At 45.9% G+C, this 18,409-nt stretch overlaps 2 non-coding genes and 1 pseudogene across 2 annotated transcripts; all 3 read left to right on the forward strand.

Annotated features, from left to right (window-relative positions):
- Window positions 1-1,287: 1,287 nt before the first annotated feature.
- On the forward strand, window positions 1,288-1,411 carry LOC138268892 (U5 spliceosomal RNA; annotated as a pseudogene).
- Window positions 1,412-2,716: 1,305 nt separating this feature from the next.
- Window positions 2,717-2,832, forward strand: LOC138268894 (U5 spliceosomal RNA). Its single transcript, XR_011200186.1, has one exon. It is a non-coding gene; the product is annotated as a U5 spliceosomal RNA (small nuclear RNA).
- Window positions 2,833-17,241: 14,409 nt separating this feature from the next.
- LOC138268877 (U5 spliceosomal RNA) lies at window positions 17,242-17,358 on the forward strand. Its single transcript, XR_011200172.1, has one exon. It is a non-coding gene; the product is annotated as a U5 spliceosomal RNA (small nuclear RNA).
- Window positions 17,359-18,409: the final 1,051 nt, after the last annotated feature.

Below are 18,409 nucleotides of genomic sequence, written 5' to 3' on the forward strand. Positions count from 1 at the left end.
CTATTAGCGCTGCAAAGCCTTACTGTGGCATCAGTGGCATTCAATACACGCAATCTATTGAAAAACGTTTCCCTGATCGCCCACTTCACTTACAGCTTGCCTCCAGCTTTCCGTTCTCCCTGCCCAGCAGACTCACCTTGGACAATCAGCTGAGGCGAGTGCCACTGAAATTTGCATATGCCCAGACAGAACCCTGAGAACGGTCCACCATTTTTTCTTTCTCTACTTGAAGCAGGGGCCTTGAACTTTTGGGACGTTTTGGTTTCCACTGTGGTTCTTGCCCTGTTAAGTAGGGCAAAAAACCATCTCTTGGACCCTCGCAATGCCAGGGTCTCTGTTTGTGGCGCCACATGCCCTGCTAGGCTCAGCTTGTAACACACCCGGGTTTCTCTTCAAAACGAATAAGGGCCATATTTATACTTTTTGATGCAAAACTGCGCTAACCCAGTTTTGCGTCAAAAAAATTAGCGCCGGCTAACGCCATTCTGAAGCGCCATGCGGGTGCCGTATTTAATCAATGACGTTAGCCGCTGGCACTGCCTGGTGTGCGTGGGAAAAAAACAACGTACACCAGGCAGCGCCGGCGTAGGGGGATATGGAGCTTGGGCGCCAAAAAATGGGGCAAGTCAGGCTGAGGCAAATTTTTCGCCTCAACCCGATTTGCGTCATTTTTTTTTTCACTCCCAACCCCTATTGAAATGACTCCTGTCTTTGCAAAGACAGGAGTCATGCCCCCTTGCCCAATAGCCATGCCCAGGGGACTTATGTCCCCTGGGCATGGTCATTGGGCATAGTGGCATGTAGGGCGGCACAAATCAGGCCCCCCTATGCCACCCAAAAACAAAAACAAAAATACCTACCTGAACTTACCTTAAGTTTCCAGGGACGGGTCCCTCCATCCTTGGGTGTCCTCCTGGGGTGGGCAAGGGTGACAGGGGGTGTCCCTGGGGGCATGGGAGGGCACCTCTGGGCTCCTTCAGAGCCCACAGGTCCCTTAACGCCTGCCTTTTCCAGGCGCTAAAAAACGGCGCAAAAGCGGCCGTACGTCATTTTTTTTGACCTGCCCACTCCCGGGCGTGAATTTTGCCTGGGAGTGTAAATACGGCGCACATGCCTCGGAGTCAATTTTTGAGACGGGAACGCCTACCTTGCATCTCATTAACGCAAAGTAGGTGTCCACGCTAAAAAATTACGCAAACTCCATGGACTTTGGCGCTAGATGCGTCTAACGCCAAAGTATAAATATGGAGTTAGTTTTGCGTCGGAATTGCGTCAAAAAAAACGACGCAATTCCGGCGCAAACAGAGTATAAATATGCCCCTAAATCTTTCGCCTTTTACTAAAGAATTCCGTGGAGAGGAACATTTACGAATTTCATTCAATTTTTTGAAGCCTTACCACAGGTGAGGCTGTTTATCACTTGTTGAAGACAAAATTGCTAGCAGTTGGGGTACACCTGTGGGCTGTCTGCTGTTTCCTTTGCGAGAGGAAGTTGGTGTTTTGTTCTGAGGCCTGCTGTCTACTCATTTGCATAGGCTGAGTGTAGGACAGGTGGCTCATGGGAAAGAATTTCTGCGGAGTGTGAGGCTGCTTTTCTTGGCTGTCTTGAATCATCACGACAGCAGGCAATAGATTGTCTCTGCTCCCAACATCTCTGCTGCCAGCAGGCCAGGAGTCACCCTACTTTTCACAGGTGGCCACCAACACTCAGGCTGTGCTTTTCATAAAGCTTGCCTGTTATTTGTGCTTGTTATTGGTGCTCGTGGAGGTATACAGGTGGCTAGTACTGGGTGCCTTGGGAGGTGTAAAGATGGCTAGTTCTGGGCTGGCTCTCTCTTACATTCATTTGAAAGGGGTGTTTGGCTTGTGACTCTGGCCTAGCTGGCTACATCCTTTTAGATTCAGGCTCAGCTGGTGGATGTGCCAGAAAGCACATGACTTGTTCTGGAGCATGGTGGTGGACCAGTGCATTTGGATGGGATGGTTAGTGCAGGAAAGGGTAAATCATCATGGAAACAAAAGGCCCAGAGAGTGATTCTAACCGAAAGGGATAGTGATACAAGCAGTCCGAGCTGTTTTAAAGTGTGCTGCCTCTGAGGCCATGGGAAGGTAAGCAGCGCTCTTTTGCAGCAGAACTGGGTTCAACATTCTGTCTAATTGCTTTAACACTGCACACAAATGTCTGGTAAAATCTACCAGAAGATAACGTGTCAGGAAAGCATTGCAGGGAGAAAAAAAGCCAGCATTTACCATTGATACCTCAGCTTCTGCTCGGTATTCCCTTATTTTCACCTGCCTGCTGCTGCGTACCTGGGTGGTGTCTAATGGGAATACTATTAGCGCTGCAAAGCCTTACTGTGGCATCAGTGGCATTCAATACACGCAATCTTTAGAAAAACTTTTGTCTGCTCGCCCACTTCACTTACAGCCTGCCTCCAGCTTTCCATTTTCCCTGCCCAGCAGACTGACCCTGGCCAATCAGCTGAGGCGAGTGCCACCGAAATTTGCATATGCCCAGACAGAACCCTGAGAACGGTCCACCATTTTTTTCTTTCTCTACTTGAAGTAGGGGCCTTGTACTTTTGGGCTCTTTTGCTTTCCACTGTGGTTCTTGCCCTGTTAAGTAGGGCGAAAAACCACCTCTCGGACCCTCACCCTCGCAATGTCAGGGTCTCTGTTTGTGGCGCCACATGCCCTGCTAGGCTTAGCTTGTAACACATTTGGGTTTCTTTTCAAAATTAATACAGCTTTTGTTTTTTATTAAAGATTTCTGTGGGGAGCAATGTTTATGAGTTTCATTCAATTTTTTGAAGCCTTGCCACAGGGGGGGTTGTTTATCGCTTGTTGAAGACAAAAGTGCTAGCAGTTGGGGTACACTTGTGGGCTGTCTGCTGTTTCCTTTGCGAGAGGAAGTGGGGGGCATATTTATACTCCATTTGCACCGATTGTGCGTCAAAAATGTTGACGCACAGTAAGCGCAAACGTTGCCCCGTATTTAAACTTTGACGCCCGAGCCCGCGGACGACAAAATTCTGCTGTGTGCATCATTTTTTGGATGCGGCAACCCGCCCTGCGTTAATGATATGCAAGGTAGGCGTTCCCGTCCAAAAAATGGCTTAAACGGCCGTGCATCGGGAGGCGGAGCCAGAAAATGACGCACAGCCCGATTTGCGTAAAAAATTAACACCTGGGTCAGGGCAGGCGTTAAAATGGGGCAAACACACCTGTATTTAATGAGAACAAACAGCAGAGCAGCAACAGGGAGCCATGGAGGCATTCTAATCCAGCATGCACGCAGACGCAGAGCCCAGCAGCAACAACAGCAGCTACAACAACACCAGCAGGGACCCCAAAGGCAGCGCAGAAGGCAGGAGAGGATATTCCGCCCCAGAACAACCCTTCAGGGCCTCAGGGAACAAAACATCATACAGAGGTACCGGTTGAACTGGCAGGCCATTCAGCAGCTGCTGCAAAACATTGAACAGCAGTTGGCCCCCACTTTGGTGACACCCCACACCATACCAACAGAAACAATGCTGCTTGTCGTACTTCACATGCTGGCAAGTGGCTCTTTTTAAACAACTGGTGCCCTGGTAGGTGGAATATCACAACCATCATTCTCCGCATTTCTGCCCAAAGTACTGGATGCCATCATTCGACTGACACCCCGCCACATATGCTTCCCTAACACACTGCAGAAGCAGCAGGAAACTAAACAGGGGTTCTGCGCAATCAGTGGCTTCCCACACGTCCTTGGTGCAATCGACTGCACACATGTACGCCTTGTACCACCTGCTGCAACTGAACACCTCTACCGCAACCGGAAGCACACACATTCCATCAACGTGCAGGCCATAGTCGATCACCAAGGAATGTTCACCAACATCGTGGCTAAATATCCTGGGAGTGTAAATGACTCATTCATCTTCCGTCACTGCACCATCAATCAACACTTCCAGGATGGACGGTATGGCAATGGACTACTTGTTGGTAAGTACAAAAACCTACTTATATATACACTGCACAGCAACCCTCTAGGACACACAACACATACACCACAACAGCAACATTTCAACATGAACACACTGAGGTCATGACATCACTAGCCATGTGTCTTAAGTCACCATTGAACCTGTCACACATCGGAAATTACTGTACAGCCTAATGTTAAGATATTAATGAGTGTGGTTGCCGAAATGTCACCTTGCAAATTGTAAGTGTCCCAATGACCTTTACATTAATCCATTGCATAAGTCTAAAGGTATGGGATGTCCAGGGTACTTTGATATGAACGTGTTAACAACACTTTCAATTTTAACTCTGCATGGAACTATCATCTCACCCCAAGTGAAGACACACGGACACCTGTATGAGAAGTCACAATGCTAGGGAGGGCACACTGTACTAAAAATCCCAAAACATACTGATGACAAACGGTTAGCAGACAAACACTTGCTCAGCCAAGGAAACAACACAATGCAGATGGTATAGCCTACAAGTATAGGATGTCACATCAGTACACAAAAGAGTCACAGACAACACAAGACAACTACTGCCATGAAAGGTCTTTTCAATAGTGCCAGCTACATCAACATAATCCCATTCTTTTTCTCTTTCAGCTGATCAGGGGTATGGCATCCAGCCATAGATAATGACACCATTTGGCAACCCGAGTACAGCTGCAGAGCGTGCATACAACGAGGCCCAAAGGAGGACACGCAGCATTGTCGAGCGGACCTTCGGCATCCTCATGTCAAGGTTCCGCTCCCTCGACATCACTGGTGGTAGCCTCCTATATTCCCCCGAGATGGTCTGTAAGATCATACTAACATGTTCCATCCTGCACAACATTTGCATCAAAAGGAACATTCCCCTCCTGGAACCAGACCCGTACATGCCTTAAGACGAGGAAGAGGAGGATGCTGCCCTGCAACATGAGGGGGAACAACCAAACACGGCTGCTGGAGTGCGTAGGCGCCAACACATTGTGAACAATTTCTTTTAAATATTATCACCATCACCACTTAATGAACTATTGTAAATAGAAACTGATAAGAAACACCACATCATGGTCTGGCTAATCATTTCTGCACACCTTTAGCTCTAAATATCAGAAGAAGAGTGTTGCCTCATGGAGCATTGATGATATAACAATCAGGACACAGAAAATCCCACTACAAATGTGATGCCTATCAAACAAAGGTCACATACACACACAATGTAAATGACTGACATCCTGTACAGTTCACCTTTGAAGGGCAATAGCTGAGGACCACACCTATTACACACATACATGTTGGAAACATGGTTCATCGCAGCATATGGCACACAACTAAAACACCATCACTCAACTAGGGGAAAAAAGGCCTCATACATCAGGCAGTTGACATGCTTTTGCATCAGGAACAGGAATGTATGACCAGACCCTTGACAGCAGTAATTCCAACTACATACAACCTTTGCAAAGACTATCTGTCACTAGAGTTACACATAAGCAGAACATACACAGCACAAGTGCCACACATATGACAAGCATCCAGCACATCACATCCCATCTACATGTCAGCCCTTTTCTAAAAAGCTGACACACCCATGCGCCTGGTCACACCCCACCTGTCTGAAGAGGTCCCTGGAATACAAATATGTGTATCCTGATATTCCCTCATCTACACACACACACTAACAAGAGTCATCCAGTGTGCCACACCCTTTCCTATGGTATGCCATTGTCATAGTACTATCTGACTGCATGGAAGTCAGCTCAAATAATACACTGGCTTGGAGTTTTTAAGGCCTGGTATCACCTGTAGATTGCTTCCCGTGTGAAAGGTACTGTAGGCCATTTGAAAGCAAATCTCATCCGACAGGACTTGTGAGACACTGATGGAGGCCACACCAGTGATCACCTCCATGCACACCACCCAAATTTACATGCACCGTCCCTGCTGATGCCTCCTACTGCATAGATGTAGTCATTTTGGCAATTACACCGTTAAGCATTGCTACTAATGGTGCCATGTAACACTGTATCTGGGTTCATGTGTCACCTTCAAAACAACACAGGACATTCACAGTTTGACATGTCAACTGTCTACTGCTCCCTCCGACAAGTCTTAGTCAGACCACTGATCATGTCAATTGTGAAAGAGCTTGATCCTGATTGAACCAGCATCCTGTCAGCCTGACTGGCACCTGTCCGTGGGTCACCCTAAAGATTCCCGGTGGCCACATATGGACCACACTTGCTGTTCAAAACCTCTCTTTCCTCAGAGGCTAATTTGTCATTTGCCTCATCAATGTATTCTCAAATACATTGTATTGCATCATCTGACTTTTATTTGTATCATATTTGTTACAGTGCCCTTGAATAGCTAAATCATGGCTCATCCGTTGTCTGGGCCTCATTAATGCCTAAACTACAAAGTGTGACAGTGTACCTGGGCCATAGCCTTTGATGGTGTACGTGGCCTCCAGCAGAACCAGCAACCTCAGATAATGTTCATGAAAAGTCTACACATTTGAGGACCCTGACAGTAACATTGTCCAAATAATAGAGATGGCTCGTGTGTGGTGAATACCAGCCATATTATTCTGAACAGAGGCTATGATGTTCCCAAATGCATTTCCATCCACAGAGGCCAACTTGAGGACAAATGTTGCAATGACACATGCCGGATCCTGACACCTGAGACATTCTCTCACTCAGCACACCAAGGTTGCCCAGATTAAAGTCTCATTACACGTCTTCAGTGACAGGGTGGTACCATCCACGTGTAGGTTACCATGTCCTCAATGACTTTACTCACATTTATCTCCAAAGGATACTCATTAGATACAAGATTAGCTGCCACTAACTCATGATGAGACCTGGACGTAACAGTGACAACATACACCTTAACAGTTGATACAGGATCAACATTGGACCACACACATGTACATGTACTATCCAATCACCAAAGTGGTTGCAAACAGCCTATCACAGTAGTGTCCCAATTGTAACCTAGCATGAAGATTGAAACATGCCACTAAACCTGGTAATGCATTAAGGGCCACATGCATCAAAAACCTATTTGCAATTATAACATAAGGAACTTTGAGAATTTGCTATTAAATCTATGCTAAATGGTATGTCTGAATTGTCTAAAGAAGTAATAGGGCAAACTTCAAATGGGAAAATGGTATTACAGATTTGCAAAAAGAGAATCATACTCAATTTGCATCTATGGGCCTGCTGCCAATGGTTTAGCATTACAGAAATTGGGAAAACCATTGATTAATTCGCAAGTCAGGAACAGCAAATCCCAGGGTGCTGGGGGCCTAAGTCCCCCTCTGCTGCACCCCAATTAAACACTTTTTATGGACACGTGAAGCACACACATCCTTAAGGGGCATGTGTGCGCTACATGTCTATAGTGAAACATATTTTTGCTACATTAACTTGTAATTAGCACATGGTTACCCTCAAAAATAGTTTAGGCGTCAATTGCATTACCTAAATGGCCATTTTGCAATTTGGAAAAGCTTGATACATGTGCTCACAAATTAGCTAATAAAGACTTCCTGTTAGCTCTTTCATATTTGGAAAGTCGCAATCAGCAATTATCTACATGTGTGCGCAATTATGAGTAATCTCCATTTTGGCCAATCATTACTATTGCACTGTGAATGCCTTCCATACATCCTGTAAGGCACATTTGCTTTCGCTAACCCCAGTATTTATCATTTAGCACCGTTAGGTAAAGCAAATTTTCATGACTCATTTGGACATAAAAAATACATAATTGTCATTATGCGTCATATTTTCACGCATACAGCTTGTGCGTCATATTTTTTGGCGCACAGGAGTGCAAATAATGCTGAATCCAAATATTTGTAATAATTGGTAAATAGTATTTGGATGCAGCATAATTTTCACCTCTGGAAGTGTAAATTATGCCGCATCCAAATATTATTTACCAATTATTAAAAATATTTGGATGCAGCATTATTTGCACTCCTGTGCATCAAAAAATATGACGCACAAGCTGTATGCTTGAAAATATGACGCATAATGGAAAAAAACGGCGGCCATGTTATGCAGGATGTGATGTTATAGGATAACCTGTTTACAAATTCTGTACAGTGGGTGTACTTTCACTTTCACTTTGCAGTCTGTGATTATTCTAGACTGTGTGGCTGTGTGCAGAGTGTTGTCCTGTGATTTTGTGCTTTTGTGTCCAGAGTGCCATCTTACTTGTTGTTTTGTCATTAATATATTGTTGTAGAATACTGTCTGAGTATGTGTTGTTTACATTTGTCCAGTCCAGTGTTGTATTTATTGTCTGTGGGAGTCTGTTGTGGGTACTGTTATATAGGGGATAGTTGGGCTTTTCTATTTGTTAAGTTTACTTTGTATTTCCTTACTTCTACTTTCCCCATTTTCCCCTTTCTTCTTTTTTTCCCACTACATTTTCCCCTTTTCTGTGCAAAAATGTTGGGTAGGCCACGTCTTTCCAGGATGGGTGAGGAGGAATTGGGGGGGTTCATGTGGCTGGTGTGCCATTTCCTCCCACTGATGCTGGAGGCTGGGGGTAGGGTGATACAGGGGTATCACACTGAGGCCCGAAAAGTCCGGTGGGGGAAGGTGCGCTATCACTTGGTGCGTCTGTATGGGAGCCAACGCAATGACCACCAGCTGAAGCACCGCTGGGCTGACCTGATCTCCAGGGAGCAAGATCTGCTGGACCACCTGGGAATCATGATTGGTGGCCATGTTGGTGAGTACAGATCATGTAAATGTGCACAATTAAAAGCTGTGTAGTGACATGAGATGACTGGTACACAATCTGCCAGATAAGTTGCTGACTGTGTGTAATGTTGAGGAAACATACAGGGTAATTGATGCACTATGTGAAGGATGACAAATGCTAGCAGTCAGGCAGCTCATGTTTTGCACACTTACAGGTTGCTTGTTGCTGAATGTAATTTAGTGCCGCCTTTGTGTCAGACAAGCGAAACATTAATGAGGCAATGATGACTCTACAGGTCACAATTGCCAGTGAAGTATGGATGTACTAACATCATACCTACATATGTTGACGCTATAGCTAGACTGACATTGGAAACCCTACATGATGCAGAAAATGAGTGTTACCTTCACGTCAATTGATGATAGCAATGTGGCCCAGACATATGTCTCATGTGTGTCTGGTGAGTGTGTAAAGAAAGTGTTCACAGAAGTGCTATGCCTGTTAGGGATTACTGTGCTCCTTCATATTTTATTGATACATGCCAGATCTGAACATGAACCATATTTGGAAAGGAGTCAGGTGCCCTCAGCTAACATCTTAGACAGGTATTTTTTGTTTCTTGTGCCAAAATCCGATTAGGGAAGGCAGTCCAAAGGTATGGACTAGGGTACAAACATCTATGTTTGGTGCCAATCACCATTGTTGGGACACATCAATTTATGAAACTTTAACAACATGAGGTATTGCCAAAGTCCCTGCCCCTCTGTACCATGTACCTATCTGTCACAAATGTGTCATGACCACATAGGCTGTTTGACAGGTCATGCAGTCCTCAAGTAACCAGCCTTTGGATGTCTCTCTTGGATGCACATGATGAGACGAATACACACCAATATTGTTGCTGCTCACTAATGGAGGTGCATGTTTGCCACCACATTACAGTCAGGGCCACTGCATGTGTGTAGAAGTGTGTGTAACTGTAGCATGAGACCCATCCTATGTAAATGTTGGCCATGAAATATTCCATGCAGTATGAGCATGTCTGAAAGTGTTTCATTACTCATGTCAGCTTACACATTGTTTTTGTAATTTAAATTGTTAGTCAGTGCACTGATTCTGAGCATATTCTTCGTTCCATGCTTTACAGGTGGACCTTGCACCGTACACAGTGGGAGAGGTGGCTTGTTTTGAGGACCCCAACACCTACAGTGAGTGTTGACATGTGTGTTATGTTTTGTGTTTGCTGGTGATGTGTGATGGACTCCTGTGTGTTGAACACATTGCAAGGTGTGATGAGCTGCCCAATCATTAGTCTTGTTCCATTAGTGGGATTTCAGTTCTTAGAAAATTTTGAGTTGACCAATGCTTATCCATTTGTCTGATCTTGGGTTTGTAGGCCATTCCTGTAGGGCCCGCTATGAGAACTGGGGTGAGTCATGTGGAATACACTAGTTAAAATAAGAGTTGCACTGGGACTCGTCTCTGACTGAGTCTGCATGTCAGACTGACATTCTCCCAGATAGCTTCTGCAAATGGCTTTTCTGAAGACTGCTGCTTCCCTATTAACCGATGTACTGAGTACACTGTAGGTTGAACCTTCTGGGAGCATGTACTTCCACAATTTGTACTACAAGTGTGTGGAACTAGAGTGCAAAGGCCTAGGTGTGCATGCTATTCATGATCATGGGTGTTCTTGCTACTCTGTGTCTGTTGAAAATTATGCCTCACTGGAAGTATGTGATGTTGACCTAGGTCACTACATTCTGACATGTGTGGGCCTTGGATAGGACAAGGTTTAGCTGACTACAATTTGTTGATAGCCCTTACTGGTGGTGTGTGTGTGTGTGTAGAGCCAGCTTTCTATACACTTCTGGGTGTGCATGTAGTTTGGAATTGTTTGTTGTTCTTCCCCCCCCCCCTCAAACACAGGCATGGGTTTGTGAATAGGGTACCTAGGACTGAAGCAACCAGTATGTTACACATACTTGTGACTATTTGAAAGTTTGTTTTGAACCTAGTGTACACACTCAGGTATGGCACATGAGTACTGTACTAGCAAATCCTATTACAAATTGCAGACCTTGAGGTTTGTGATTATCATCACATACACTGACATATGTAGCCCAGGCAATAGGCGGAGGATGTGCAGCATGATTGTTAGCTGACAACTGTCAGTACTTTGATGACAAGTTATTGCCAGTTGTTACCCATCATGTAGGTTTTGGATGTGCTATGTGTAAGATGACCTTTGTAGACAGGCTTTCCATGTACTTCCTCTGAGACTTTCAATGATCTGTATGGTGATATGAGCTGTTACAAGTACAGTAGATGTATTGTCAGATTGACCACTTGTGCTATTTCACATAATGCAGTTCCTATGGTAAATAGTTGCCCTTTGTCTTCACAGCTGCAAACATGACACCCGCCCAGAAGCATGAATTTGAGAGGCGGGCCATGAGATACAGACACATCCTGCAGGTGCAGTCGGGGTTCCGAAGGATGGCCCGTACATACCAGTCCGATCGGGCCTCCGGAGCATGGTGGGCTTCACCACAGGGTGGCCCAACGTTGCACACTACAGCCACCACCACCACAACCACCGGTTCTCCCCAGGTGGCCCCACCCACAGCGGGGACAGTTGTCCCTACATCTGCAGCACACCCAGGCCCCAGCAGTGTGACAGCTGCAGGACAGTCCAGTGGGCTAGGCTCCACACGGCCACAGAGCACCTCGGCGGGACACAAACGGCACCAGCACCAACAATCGACCCTGCGGCATTCCTGGCTTTGGAACATAAGATGGACCGAGTTCTAAAGAAGGAGAACAATCTTAGCCAGGATGTCAGCTACATCAAGAAGCGGGTCAAATCGATCAGGCGGACCCTCCAGATGGCCAACCTCTAGGAATATATTTTTTCTATGGACATAATTCCCTCCCCTCCCTCCTCTTTCCTTGTTCTCATGATTAGTGGGCTTGGGGGATTAGTGTTAGGTTAGTATAGGTTGTTAGTTTAGTTAGTGTTAGGGATGGGTGTGGGGGGTCCTGATTATTTCTACTTTTCCTTATTAAGTTTGTGGGTGGGTGGGTGGGTGGGGGGCAATGTTGGGGTTCCTGTGTGTTTCCCAAAAAAAATATATATATAACATTTTTTTTTTTTAAATATGAAAAAAATAACAAAAAAATATATGATTGTTTAGGATAGTATAGTATATGTGTAGGTTAGTATGTGTTGTCCTCCATGTGTCCTGTCTCATAATGATGGGTGGGGGGGTTGATGTTTAGAACGATTCGTTATATGTGATGAGTAAGTTTAGCTTAGGTTAGTTAGGGACAGTTGTGGGTAATGAGTAGTCAGGTTAGATTAGGGTAGGTATGACTTTTCCCTTAGTTTCCTCTGGTGTGATTAGTTTTGAATAAATATATAGATAACCCTTTACATTATGTGTTAACTGCTACTTGATCATGGCCTTGGCATCAGTGTAGATGATTGTTGTTCTATGACATTTGTGTCCTATGCTACAAACAAATACAAACTGAGGTGTAAAATAGCAGGTACCCCAGTGCTACCTTGGTAAGAATCCACCATTTGTTTGAACCATCAATCGGAGTTGACATGGATCACAAAGGATTTTTGACAATGAGTATGTTTTCTACATCACAAAGTGTGCTTCCAGACTTGGTATTGTGGGGACAGTTTTAGGTCTGACTGCAGTGTGATGTTCAGGGACACCTTCTAAGATGAGGTCTTGTTAACACTCTTGTCTTCTTGTCTTCATAACTGACATAGATCATTTGTGTCAATATTCAGCATGATTACCTATTTGGATGTTAACTCAGAAAGATTGATTCATGCTGTGTTTTGTAGTGTTTGCTTAGATTAGACTGCACAGTTCTATGTGTTAGTATTGCATGGTGACAACATTTATCAGCCACTATTAGTTGACTTTGATATCTCTTGAGGAAGCATTATTCTGTCGAACAACGCATGATGGTGTGTGGTTTCTCACTTCATCAGTTATTCTCCTCAGGATGGGCAGGCTATGATGCAATCCTGGCCACTGTGCAGATGGTTCTGACTACATGATGTCAGGACAGTTGTATTGACAAGCTACATGATTGGAACACAGGCACATTTGTGTTATCTACTGCACAGTTGATGTGTCAAATTACACAGAGACATATTTGTTGTGCAAGTGCTATTTATTGAAAAGTGCTGTAGTGCAATGTGTACATTGTCAATGTTTGCTGAGTCCGTTCTAGTGAAATCTTACATTGTGATCCTACAGAAGGGGTGTAGGTAATGCTACTGACATGCTGGGGTGATGTTACAGACAGTGCAGAGGGACAGGATTTGCCGATTAGTAGGAGACAGACATTAACTGGCATGCTGACAAGTTATACAGTAGTTAGCAGAACAGTCATTGAGTATAGTTGTTGTAAGACTGGCACTTGACAAAACGTTGGACCTTGGTCAAAGTAGGCCATGGTGCAGGAACTAGTGCTTCTGGGTACTCTTCCGTGTGAATGTGATTTGTTCCATGTCTTCTTCTTCTGATGTGTGTGTTGCCTGCTTTGTCCTTGTTGTTGTTGGTTGTGAAGGGGCAACACACACCTCAGTGTTAGAAGACGTGGAGTCAGACATCCCGGTCGCTGCTCCCTGTGAAGGTCTTAAGGGCAGTACTGCAGCAAGGAGGATCTGCTGGTTCCTGAGAATAGCAGCCACATCACGATGGTAGGCAGCCAGGTCGGCCCTGAGGGAGTCATGATTGCATTCGTGCATGTAGTGGAAGGTTTGGGGTGCGAGGTGTAGTGGCAATTCCCTTACTGCAGTGGTGAATTCTTTGACAGTTTCTTGTAGTCCTTGCAGTATGGATGTTAGGGCTTGCATAGCTCCTGCCTGATCTGCAGATTACATCATGCACGAGCGCACCCCCTCAAGGCTGGCTGCCATACTTTGCATCCCCACCCGCACCTCCTTGGACAGCTCCCGCTGTACTCCAAATACAGTTCTCTCAAAGCTGGATTCAGTGTCGTCTGAGTCATCAGCTGTATTGGAGCTGGCAGGTCTTACAATTGGGGTGGTGGGTGGATCCTCTGCGATGGCTGCTTGTTCTGTGCTCCTCCTTGTGACTGAAGGTGGGCTCTGGAGGGTTTCAAGGACCTTTTGGATGGTCTCCTGGGGAATGTTTATGGGCTCGTCATCCATGTCATCAGGGAAATCTGGAACAGGCATATCGGCAGGAGATCCATCTTCCTCTGCAATGAAACAGGGTACAATTAGTGTGTCTGTGTTGTGACAATTTTGACGTGACGTGCCTGCCTTTTGATGAATTCACTTTGTGATCTTGTTTTGTATTAATATCTGCAGTTCTTCAGATGGGCATTGTTTCAGGCCTATGGCCCACCTGTGTGTCACATGTATGTTATTGAGTTATCAGACTTGTCAGCCTCATTGCCTCTAGGTGTTGGTTTATGCCAAATAGAGAATAGCCACCTTTTTGTCCTACTCGACCCTCCGTGTACATCCATTCTCATGGTGAGACCTTTCACTGGCTGTGGGTGTTCTGATGGCCCTGGCCGCACACTTAACTATCAGGACCTGCCCCAATCCCTGATCTTTCACATCGACTTAATTGTACTTGACATGTAGCATATCCTATGCATGGCAATGTTATGATGTGATATGGATGTTGACATTGTTGATGTGTCCTGCTGATGTTGGGTAATGTGTGTTACATTGGATTGCCCTGATAGTCTTATCAGTGTCTTATTTTGTTCTCTGACTGTGCAGGTGTATTTCAGTGACCAGTTCCATGTGTCCCCTCCTCAATGCTGTTGTCTGAGCAGTATGACATTTGTGATGTCGCCTTGTTAGCCAGGCACAGGATGGACCTTGACATATGCAGCATGGGTGTGTCCTTAGTGCTGTGTCACTCATATTGTTGTTTACATTGGCTGATGTTTGTGACACCTATGGGCATTGACATTTGAGTGTACTGGGGCCTTTGTCTTGTTTCTGGAGATTGTTGCAGATGTCATCCTCACCCCCTAATTTAGTTATGTATGTTCCATGGGGAGGTTACTGCCATTGGCTACTTGAGCTGCACACAGATCAGAGGTGGTAGTGGCAACTGTTGTTGCAGTTACATTGCAGGTGTCGGTTTGGCTAGAGGATTGCTAATAGGGCCCTAGTTAATGTAGGAGATATGTTGGCTCACGAGTGCCAGGATGTAAGTTTGACATAGTGGCCTTCCCTCCTGTCGAGGCTTTCCCTTTGGTCCATCGTTGGCATGACAGCATGCCCCCATGGGACTGTTGTTGGTGATCTGTAATGGTGTGCCCCAGGTCTTCTCAGAACGGGCCATGCCCCCCTGCCGTACCCCTTTACCCATGCCACTCCATGTATATGATGACTTACATGCAATGTGTAGTAGGTATCCCCCCCCCCCGGTTGCATTTGACATTAGTGCATTTCAATTCCCCAATGCGACTTACCCTGCATGTGCGTCGTGTCCTGGTAGTCTGCGCTGTCCTGTCCTTGAATCCCTGTGACAATCTCCTCAGGGATGACGGCTGCGACCATCTCCTCCATGTGGTCCAGGGCCTCCTGGTGTGCTGGACTCCCACCTCCAGTCTGCAGTGCTGCCTTCCTGTTCCTGCCCATCTTTTCCTTGGTCCTGCGTTTGCAGTCATGCCAGCGTTTCTTGCACTAGGTGACTGTTCTGCGTACTTCAGCCACACTGTTAATCTTGTCAACAATTTGTTGCCATATAGCCTCTCTCCTACTGATTGGCAACTTTGAGGTGATAAACAGTTGGTGCTGGTGTTCCGTCACCTCTTTAACCAGGATTTCCTGCTCCTCTGCACTGAAGCAACACTTTCTTTTCTTTCTATAAGTGTCCTGGTTCTTGTATGGATCGTCCTGGCTGGTTCCTGGTCTGCTGTCATCTTCCTGGGGTCTGTAGTGGCATCTGGGATCCATTTTGGCTCTCCTCTGGTGAACTGGCAGTGTTTGCGGGTTTTTTTTGACGCTATTGCGTCAAAAAACGGCGCATAGCCGGGTTGCGGTGTCGTAAATCGACTCACAGTAATTTCCGCCGCGTTAACGTCGTTTTCCTTTACGACTTGGCGCCGCGGTGTGCGTCAAAAATAATGACTCCCACGTGTTGATTGCGCCGCCGTGCGTCAAAGTATAAATATGATGCCCGCACGGCGCAAGGAAATGGCGTTAGGCGGCAGTAATTTTTTTGACGCAAAACTGCGCGGCGCAGTTTTGCGTCAAAAAGTATAAATATGGCCCTTGGTGTTTTGTTCTGAGGCCTGCTGTCTACTCATTTGCATAGGCTGAGTGTGGGACAGGTGGCTCATGGGAAAGAATTTCTGCGGAGCGTGAGGCTGCTTTTCTTGGCTGTCTTGAATCATCACGACAGCAGGCATTAGATTGTCTCTGCTCCCAACATCTCTGCTGCCAGCAGGACAGGGGTCACCCTACTTTTCACAGGTGGCCAACAACACTCAGGCTGTGCTTTTCATAGTGCTTGCCTGTTATTGGTGCTCCTGGAGGTATACAGGCGGCTAGGTCTGGGTGCTTTGGGAGGTGTAAAGATGGCTAGTTCTGGGCTGGCTCTCTCTCAGATTCATTTGAAAGGGGGTGTCTGGCTTGTGACTCTGGCCTAGCTAGCTAGATGCTTATAGATTCAGGCTCAGCTCGAGGATATGCCAGAAAGCACATGACTTGTTCTGAAGCATGGTGGTGGCCCATTGCATTTGGATGGGATGGTTAGTGCAGGAAAGGGTAAATTATCATGGAGAAAAAAAGGCCCAGAGAGTGACTCCAACCGAAAGGGATAGTGATACAAGCAGGCCGAGCTGCTTTAAAGTGTGCTGCCTCTGAGGCCATGGGAAGGAAAGCAGCACTCTTTTGCAGCAGAACTGGGTTCAACATTCTGTCTAATTGCTTTAACACTGCACACAAATGTCTGGCAAAATCTACCAGAAGATAACTGTGTCAGGAAAGCATTGCAGGGAGAAAAAAGCCAGCATTTACCATTGATACCTCAGCTTCTGCTCTGAATTCCCTTATTTTCACCTGCCTGCTGCTGCGTACCCGGGTGGTGTCTAATGGGAATACTATTAGCGCAGCAAAGCCTTACTGTGGCATCAGTGGCATTCGATAGACGCAATCTATAGAAAAAAGTTTCCCTGATCGCCCACTTCACTTACAACCTGCCTCCAGCTTTCCGTTTTCCCTGCCCAGCAGACTCACCCTGGCCAATCAGCTGAGGCGAGTGGCACCGAAATTTGCATATGCCCAGAGAGAATCCTAAGAACTGTCCACCATTTTATCTTTCTCTACTTGACGCAGGGGCCTTGAACTTTTGGGCTGTTTTGCTTTCCACTGTGGTTCTTGCCCTGTTAAGTACGGCAAAAAACCACCTCTCTGACCCTCGTCCTTGCAATGCCAGGGTCTCTGTTTGTGGTGCCACATGCCCTGCTAGGCTTAGCTTGTAACACACTCGGGTTTCTCTTCAAAACAAATAAATCTTTTGCCTTTTTTCTAAAGATTTCCGTGGAGAGGAACGTTTACGAGTTTCATTAAATTTTTTGAAGCCTTGCCACAGGTGGGGCTGTTTATTGCTTGTTGAAGAAAAAAGTGCTAGCAGTGGGGGTACACCTATGGGCTGTCTGCTGTTTCCTTTGCGTGAGAAAGTTGGTGTTTTGTTCTGAGGCCTGCTGTCTACTCATTTGCATAGGCTGAGTGTAGGACAGGTGGCTCATGGGAAAGAATTTCTGCGGAGCGTGAGGTTGCTTTTCTTGGCTGTCTTAAATCATCACAATAGCAGGCATTAGATTGTCTCTGCTCCCAACATCTCTGCTGCCAGCAGGCCAGGGGTAACCCTACTTTTCACAGGTGGCCACCAACACTTAGGCTGTGCTTTTCATAGGGCTTGCCAGTTATTGGTGCCCCTGGAGATATAAAGGTGGCTAGTTCTGGGTGCTGTGGGAGGTGCAAAGATGGCTAGTCCTGGGCTGTCTCCCTGTAGGAGGCTGGACTGGCTTGTAGTGAGTACCAAGGGGTACTTACACCTTACACCAGGCCCAGGTATCCCTTATTAGTGTAGAGGGGTGTCTAGCAGCTTAGGCTGATAGAAAAGGTAGCTTAGCAGAGCAGCTTAGGCTGAACTAGGAGACGAGTGAAGCTCCTACAGTACCACTAGTGTCATATGCACAATATCATAAGAAAACACAATACACAGATATACTAAAAAAAAGGTATTTTATTTTTATGACAATATGCCAAAAGTATCTCAGTGAGTACCCTCAGTATGAGGATAGCAAATATACACAAGATATATGTACACAATACCAAAATATGCAGTAATAGCAATAGAAAACAGTGCAAACAATGTATAGTCACAATAGAATGCAATGGGGGCACATAGGGATAGGGGCAACACAAACCATATACTCTAGAAGTGGAATGCGAAACACGAATGGACCCCAAACCTATGTGACCTCGTAGAGGGTCGCTGGGACTGTAAGAAAACAGTGAGGGTTAGAAAAATAGCCCAACCCAAGACCCTGAAAAGTGGGTGCAAAGTGCACCTAAGTTCCCCAAAGAGCACAGAAGTCGTGATAGGGGAATTCTGCAGGAAAGACCAACACCAGCAATGCAACAA

The sequence above is a fragment of the Pleurodeles waltl genome, chromosome 12 (assembly GCF_031143425.1).
Source record: "Pleurodeles waltl isolate 20211129_DDA chromosome 12, aPleWal1.hap1.20221129, whole genome shotgun sequence".
Classification (NCBI taxonomy): Eukaryota; Metazoa; Chordata; class Amphibia; order Caudata; family Salamandridae; genus Pleurodeles; species Pleurodeles waltl.